Source organism: Bubalus kerabau, chromosome 8 (genome assembly GCF_029407905.1).
Source record: "Bubalus kerabau isolate K-KA32 ecotype Philippines breed swamp buffalo chromosome 8, PCC_UOA_SB_1v2, whole genome shotgun sequence".
NCBI classification, from domain to species: Eukaryota; Metazoa; Chordata; class Mammalia; order Artiodactyla; family Bovidae; genus Bubalus; species Bubalus kerabau.
Genome location: NC_073631.1, coordinates 86,207,164 through 86,215,443, shown reverse-complemented (window position 1 = coordinate 86,215,443; position 8,280 = coordinate 86,207,164). Strand labels below are relative to the sequence as shown.

Here is an 8,280-nt window from a genome sequence, read left to right as displayed (position 1 = left end):
TGCATTTATATGTTAAAAATTGTTTTGATAAATGTTAATTACTGTTTCATTTCCCAAGTATATGCCTAAATGCTAGTGAGGAAGAATTGGGGAAGGATGACCTGTTGAGTCTTTGAGAAGCACCCCCAGAAAGCACCCTCAGAAAAGCATGTTTATGATTGGTTCCCAATACTAACATCGCACTTTTCCTGAGTACTGAAGTCATATAGGGCATAATCTTCCATGCACTGACTTAAATCTCTTTTCACTACTTAATAAACTTGCTACAAGTTACAATAAAGGTTAATTCTGGTTGGTAACAGATGGTTCCTCTCTAAGAACCCATAACAGTGATTTCAGTGTTTTTGAAAATGTGCAGAAATAGATAGCACAAGAAATTCATCCAGACCTATATTCCACAAAGTATTTTCCTAAATTGTTGTGTTAGTATATATTCATATTTGAATGAAGCAAAAAATAGCTTTTAATCTTATAAATGAGATTCACTATAGGCTTCTCTACCAAAGAATATGTCTCTCTTGGCATGCAGTTGAAATTGCTGAATCTAATTCAGGACCAGTGATATTTTATTAAATAGCTAGACATGTTGTACCTGCTAAAATCAGCACATTTCTTTCAGATTACACTTTAAGTTGTTATTAAGTGAAAAAAATTGATCATTAATTTTTTATATCAATCACTTTCCAAAAGAAGGCCTAATGTTTGCTACAATGTGAGTATCACTAGTGAGCTCTGATTACTGATGTAGTTTGCCAACATCTCATTTGGTTTTCGTCAGCTCTGGCTCTAATATGGGTCATATGGGAAATACTGAATAAAGAGGCAGTACTTTACAGTAAATAGCTAGAGATGGGAATTGGTTCTGTTCCCTCAACCTGTTCCTCATTAGAAGGAAATTAGGGTTGGAGGATGAAAGAGAAGTTGAAGAATTGGTCAAGGAAGTTAATTTTTTAATCCTAAACAATAAGTTCTCAATTAGAAACTCATGTTACATTTCATAAGAGTTTTGTTTTATGTAGGGTTTAATGCTTATTTTCTCTTGGCAGAGTCACCTTTGAGCTCTCAGTACTTCTCCAGCACACTGGGTAATTCACATCCAATTCATGAGCTCACTAACAATTAGAGGAAGAAAGAATAGTGCCCTCAGCATGGAAATCAGGAAGAAAGTAAGGAGTCTAATGATGCTGTGTCATCTTTTACCTGTGTTGTGCCCTTAGAATAGAGAGAAGCAAGGAATTTAATATTTTAAAATTTTTCATTTAGTTTCATTAGTTTCTCTCGCTCAACAAAGAAATGTCTGGAATACATAGGGCAAAGACAGTCAGCTTACCAGTGGTTTCATGTCCCCTTATACTTCCCAGTCTTTTTACAGTTAGGTGGAACCTCATGACTTGTTCTGGCCACAGAATTACACAGGTCTTTACCAAAGCAAAGCACTGGAAACTGAAAGGCCTTCTAAAACCCATTTTGTCTATTGCATGGATTAAGATAGAAGATAATGGGGCCTCTGCCAGCCAGAATCCCTGAGTGACTGTGAATTCAAAGCCTCACCCAGCCCCAGTTACTAATTGGCATTGGATATATGTAAAGATCAAGGAAAAAACATTGCTAAGTCATTGAGATTTTAGGGTTAATTCATTACCTCAGCATGGTATAACAAAACTGTAAGAAGAAAGAAAGAAATTAATGAACTCCAGAACAATTCAAATAAAAGGAAGTGGTTTCCCTGCCCCCCTCCTCCATGGAACCATAGTTTAAAAAGAACAGCCAGTCTAATATTATTGTGTTTGCATAGCATATGAGCACAGTGTTGGTGATGAAGGTCAAAATATCACCTATTAAATACATTTATATATGTATATACATTCACACATACGTTCATAAACACATGTTTACACATACTATGCGTGTATGCACGCTAAGTCACTTCAGTTGTATCTGACTCTGTGCAACCCTATGGACTGTGGCCTTCCAGCCTCCTCTATGGGATTCCCCAGGCAAGAATACTGAAGTGGGTTGCCATGCCCTTCTCCAGGATATCTTTCCTATTCAGGGATCAAGCCTGTGTCTCTTATGTCTCCTGCATTGACCGGAGGGTTCTTTACCACTAGTGCCATTCTATATTCTGTTAAATGTAAAAGATAATATCTGAAAGTCAATATATATCACATTTTCAAGCCTGCTTCTCTGAATGAATGAAGTTCTTAGTCTCTAAAGCCAGACTGTCCTTGAGGAGTTCATGCTTAAATGTGTATCTTCAGCATCATTTCACAAATGTGACTAAGTAACAGCTGTCTAGAACTGTTATTAAACTTAAAATACACAGGTAAACATTCAGAGAAGACTTTCCAGATAGTCTTTGGGGAGTGAAACATAAATTTTTCATGAAAAAAAAAATTGGCTCCACCATCAATCATCTATTCATGACTATAACAAGTGCATCCTTCCCCTACTCTCAATTGTTCTATTAATAATTTGCTGCCATGTCCTTAAATTCTCTTGGTAGATGTTATTTTTCAATGTTGACATGACTTATGACTGGAAAAGGAAGTTTATAATATCTTGTAACCAGTAGATTAAAACACCTGTTACATTTTGAGGAATGCATTCTAATTCATATATCAGAAGAATAAGTGGATGACTATGGGAACATAGGTATAATATATCCCGAAATCCTGGTGCTCTCAAAGCAAAATCCTTGTACTGGTATACATTATAAATTATACAGTACCATAGCTGGCTTCCCTGGTGGCTCAGGTAGTAAAGAATCTGCCTGCAAAGTAGGAGACTCAGGTTCGATCCCTGGGTCAGGAAGATCCCCTAGAGAATGGAATGACAACCCATTCCAGGATTCTTGCCTGTGAAATCCCATGGACAGAGGAGCCTGGGAAAGCTACAGTCCATGGGGTCACAAAGAGTCGGACATGACTGATTAACACTTTGACTTGACAGTTGGCTAATGCAAATGAAATGATCTGATCAAGAAGAATCATACCTTTCCCTAGAGATTTGGGACCCAGAAAGTTTACATTTTCTTCCAGGTAACTTTTGGAAGTCAGGTTTTCTACAGTGTGCAGAAAAAAAATCTTCAATAAGTTGAATAAAACCAAATGTAACAGGTATAAATTTTTAGTTGTATAAGATAAGTACATTCTAGATATCTGCTGTATAATACTGTGCCTATTGGATACTGAAAATATTCTTTCCCACAGGGGACTTTAAAAACAGATTAGATGTTCATCTGTGAAAATAGTTCTGACTTTTGCAAGTAAGATAACTATCTGTATTGTACATTTAAAATCTGTTAAGAGGGTAGATCTCCTGTTAAGTGTTCTTATCACAATTGAAAATAAAATTTAAAAAAGCTAAAAAAAGCTAATGTATCCAAAGAAACTGAGATGAGTCACTGAAGAAATTTGTGTTCTTGGTTCCATTATTACCAAGGTCCTCTTATTAGATTCTAGTATCCCTATGCAACTTATATTTTAATTGGATCACCTATACCTTAAAACTTAGCTAGTGGACTTGAACCCTAATTCCACTATTTGTGCCCAATTCAAAAAACTTCCCAAGATTTCTTTTAATGGCTAGGGATTGGGAGGTGGAGGTGAAATGTGAAAGTGGCTTAGGTTTTCTTGGTCATCTCTGACTTCTGCTGAGTTAATTCTGTTCATTTTTTCAGTTTCGAACATGGCACTTGTGTTCATGACAGGTTCTACTGACAATTTGAAGAATTCAGAATAGAATTTGCAATTTTAAAATGGGAACAAATTTTTAGTATTAAACTGCTGATCACTCCATTTCAGGGCTTTTTTCCACTGGCCCTGTTCTTCCTGTCAATGATTCCTTTCTTTTTCTACCTCATGTCCCCCTTCTCAACTTCTCCTATCCAGGAAAACTCAAATTATCACCAGAACACTGCTTTGAAATTCAACCCAAAGCCCATTTTTGCATATTCTGATCATATAAGGATCCAATAGAAATAAATTAATTTATAGTGTCCACTTTCCTTAGGCAGCAGCTGTAGATAGCAATTTCCCCCCCATCATTCCTATAATTAATTAACCTTTTTATTTGTGCTAGGTTAATCTTAAGGGTTCCAAATGCATAATGCACTGGTAAAGATCAGTAAAATATGCAGATTAGTAAAATACCTTATTTATATGACATTCTAAGTGAAGCTTTACTTTCAACGCATTTTGTTCCCCTGAAAGGGAAGGCCAATCTGGATTAGTAAAATTACTGTTTTATATAATATTTTTATTAAATATCTTTACCTTCAAATATATAGGCCATTTCCAGCCAGGTTAATATATGATTGGCAACCAGAGGTCTTTGGGGACATGCTTTAATTAACAAGCATAATAAATGTTGAAGTAGATAGAAGTGACATAATTAAATTGTGTGCTTCTAGAAGGCTTTAAAAGAGTTAGGTTTTTTGCAGTATTATTCACTAACTACTCATTTAGTGGATAAATCTTTTTTTCATAGTGAATACAAAAATAAAATTAGTCTTAAATTATCATATTACCTAAACAATATTGGTGGAGACAAGAAAACATATATCCTAGGTATCCAATCATTAGTGTTTCTCCATGTGGATTCCTCAAACAAGTAATATGTTTCTAATTTGAATATTTCCAAAATCTCTCTTATCTTTTTTTTTTTAAATACTCAAATTGCCTGATTAATATCTCCTATGTAAGATATCTTAGCAGGATTCAATCCTTTTCACAGAAATCAGGAATTAAATATATAAAAAGGCAAACAGCAGGTTAGAACACATACTTGAAATCAATAAGATAATGACTTAATCAGTACAAACGCATGCATTTCCCCTTGAGGCCCTTTCTCTTGCTATGTGTGTCTACCTTTCCCTCATAGAGTTGAAGAACATCTCCAGCAAGGGCAACCTTTGAAGTTTCCAATTCCTGACTGTATTGTTACAATCAGAAACAGATTTAAAAACTCAAAACAAAGAAACAGATATTTTATGAGAGCTGTAGCCGACATGAGGACCTGGCCTGCAGATCCTTCTTCAAGAAGAGACTCACTGCTCAGCTGTGAGGAGAGTAGTTAGCTGATAACCTCCAGCTGTTAGCTCCTTCAAGGTCTGCCTTAGCTTTTAGTCCAAGGTCAGACTTTTACATTGGCTCCCAGCCAAAGGCTGATTAAACCTAAGTAAAGGACTACTCCCAATTAGCTTTCTGCTAACATAAATCTTTACTCCAGAGCTCCCTACCAGGCTGGCAGAGACATTCTGCGTTTTTCATGGTAGACTGATTGCCTCTTCCTTACTCTCTTTTTCTTTCATGGGTATAATACTGCAGTAAAACTTTTTTCTCAGTATCTGATTTCCACATAACTCAGTGGGTAAAATTGGTACTAGGAATGGTCTGAGAAGTCAGATGGTAAAGTGGGATATGGGGGCTGTCACTCACTCCTCAGCTGGCAATACAGATTGCCACCTGGGTGGTAAGTGGAGCACCGACAGCCTCTGGCACAAGGGAGTATTCCAATCATTAAAACTTAAACCTGTGGCCACCTGGGATCCTATTTGCTGGAGAGCTGTGCTTGGAATAGTGTAAAGACTCAGGTATTTGAACGGTCCAATTAAAATAATAGAATTAAATAATTTTTAGTAAGTTCATTGCTGCCCTAAAGGTGGATAATGAAAAACTTTTTAAAAATTAACAAATTGAAACTTAAGTGTGAAAGCAAAAGAGCCTCTTAGGTAGCTAAGAAGCAGCCCTCTTCTCACGCAGTGGGCAAGCAGAAAAAGATGATGGTCAAAACCAGTATTCAATAGTCAAAGCTGCTAAGCCTCACAAATGGTTGGATGTTCAGTCAAGGCATGGTTCTCATGCTGAAGTCAGAGCCCTAGATTAATAATGCTTGGATGCTGTCACGTGGTATGGGGACATCTCGTTGGGAAACCCTGAAGATTTTAACTCACTACCATTTTCTGAATGTTCAGAATAGTCCCACTCCTCTCCACTAAGAACTAACGCTCTTCCATGTGGAGAGATAATATAGATGTTTCTCCCACACAAAGCAACAGATGCCCTCTCAGGAGCTTTTTCCCTGACATCTCCTCCTGGCCAACAGACCTATAGTAAATGTTGACTTAATGATGCAGCCAGGTTAGTGTTGATCCTAATGAGAGAATACATAGACTATACACCAAAAGAGCTATGATGTAGCTGGACTAAGCAGGTACTCAGTCACAGGGGTGGGGCCATAAGACTGGATAAAGAAGAGTTTATTGACTTGGAGATAGGATTTAATACTTTTTTTTTTTTTAAGCCAGGAGACGGTACAAATTTGCCACTAGGATTTCTAGCAGAACCAGGGAAAAGTCACCTAGGATGAGTGACATTGAGATACCTGAATTGCTGTGGCAGATGGTAGAGGGAGGGAATAAAAGCCCAGGGATTTGGGTCTGCTGGAACAGTTATGTTATGTGAGGCCACAAGACACAAAAGGGGACTGTGTTCCTTGAGAAGGGCTAGAAAGCACACTGTTTACCAAGACCATAAGAAATGTGCTAGTGTGAGCATCATTAGTATCATAAAGTGTTCAGTGATAGCTCTTCTCTGTAGGCCAGGTCTGATGGTGGATGCTATCACAGAAACTGGTTGCTGAGAGCAAAGGGGGTGGCAGGTCCCTGATGCAATAAAAGCCAGGTGGTGTAATTTAACTGCCAGAAGCCAGGGAATTATAATTATTTTAATGAGCAGCAAAATCAGCATGCCAGCCAGGAGTGCCTGACCAGTAGAGAATTATGGAGAAGGTTAATAGAACACAGCATCCCAAAGGACAAAAGAGCCTGGCAGTCATCAGGGTACTGCTAAATGTATATAACCAAAAATGAAGAAGAGACAGAACATAGCATAGTGGTTACTAAAGGCTGGGGAGCAGCTGGAGAGGAATACAGAGTCACTGCTTAATTGGTACCAAGTTTTAGTCTGAGGTGATGAAACGTTTTGGAAATGGGTATGGTGATGGATGCACAGCAGTGTGATTATACTTAATGCCAATAAGTTGTATACTTAAAACTAGTAAATTTTATGTTATGTATATTTTACCACAATAAAAACTATGTGAAAAAAAGTAAAAAGGTAAGAATGGATGAGCAAAAGGCTGAGTATTACTCCAGTAAAATGCCATGACTGCTTGCCCAGCTTAGTCAGGTTTCAGACTAGAACCTCTTGATTGAAGTGATGACCAGAATCCTCAGGGGAACTGCATCATTCCTGCAACATGATGACAAGTATACAGTGGAATGAGCCCCTCTCTCCCCCAACACAGACACAGACTTGTGGCCATTTACTCAGGCAACTGTATACCAGGGTAAGAGGGATATCTAGATGTTCAAGGATACAAAGTTCAAGATGTCACTGATAGCAGAAGACATGACATATCATCCTGACCCCCATGTTAGAATGGGAGCCGATGGGAGCAAGGTGATGAATGGAATCCTGACCAATGTCTGGCTTACAGTATATTAACCATATCCACACACTTACCCAGTGGTAACACTGCTAGTCCCCAGATGGATTAACATTCTTGGCAGTTTTTTAAAACCAGCATTGGTTACTTAGTCTGTGGAACAGAGGAAGTAGAGTTGCTTTCACTGCTGGGTGCAAGTTTGGTCTTTCAGGTCTTACTTTTACCATTTGTTAGGTAGGACCAAGCTGTAATCCGTCTAGGCTAATTAGTCCCTGCTACTGAGGCAGGAGCATTCTGTATCTATACCCAATTCCCTACAAATCAGGAGATTTTCCTTGTGGACTCATGGAAATAGGTACTCTTCCCAAACCTGTATGAGCACGAAGCAAAGTTACTCCTACTATCTCAGGATGCCTGTTTCCCTCACCTTATGTTCCTTCATACACATGTGCTGCTCTGTACTCTACTGAATACTGATTGAGGCCTTCTGAAGATCAGAGATTCTCTGCTCAGCTTTCTCTTACAGTGTCCTACAAATTTGAGCCACTTTTGCCTTCCCAAACTGTCTGTTCCATCTTCCCAATTCATATCTGCCAGTTTTTACCTGAGTTCTTCAGCTTGAAAGCTCTCTCAATGCTGTAAGCTAGGGTGATGATATGATTCACTTTGTTGCTTGTTCTCAAGGATCACTGTCCTTTGTTGTAAACTATTGTATTGTGTGTGTGTGTACATGTACACATTTACATCTATCAGCCTGATTTTATATTTGTTTGTCTGTTATTTTAGATGATAAACAGATCCAGTCTCTGTTACTCCAACTTAGTCAGG

The 8,280-nt window shown here is 38.0% G+C and overlaps 1 long non-coding RNA gene across 1 annotated transcript; it reads right to left on the bottom strand.

Annotated features, from left to right (window-relative positions):
* Positions 1 to 7,062: 7,062 nt before the first annotated feature.
* Positions 7,063 to 7,874, bottom strand: LOC129658609 (uncharacterized). Its single transcript, XR_008717443.1, has 2 exons — positions 7,530 to 7,874; positions 7,063 to 7,256 (listed from the first exon to the last, which is right to left on the bottom strand). It is a non-coding gene; the product is annotated as an uncharacterized LOC129658609 (long non-coding RNA).
* Positions 7,875 to 8,280: the final 406 nt, after the last annotated feature.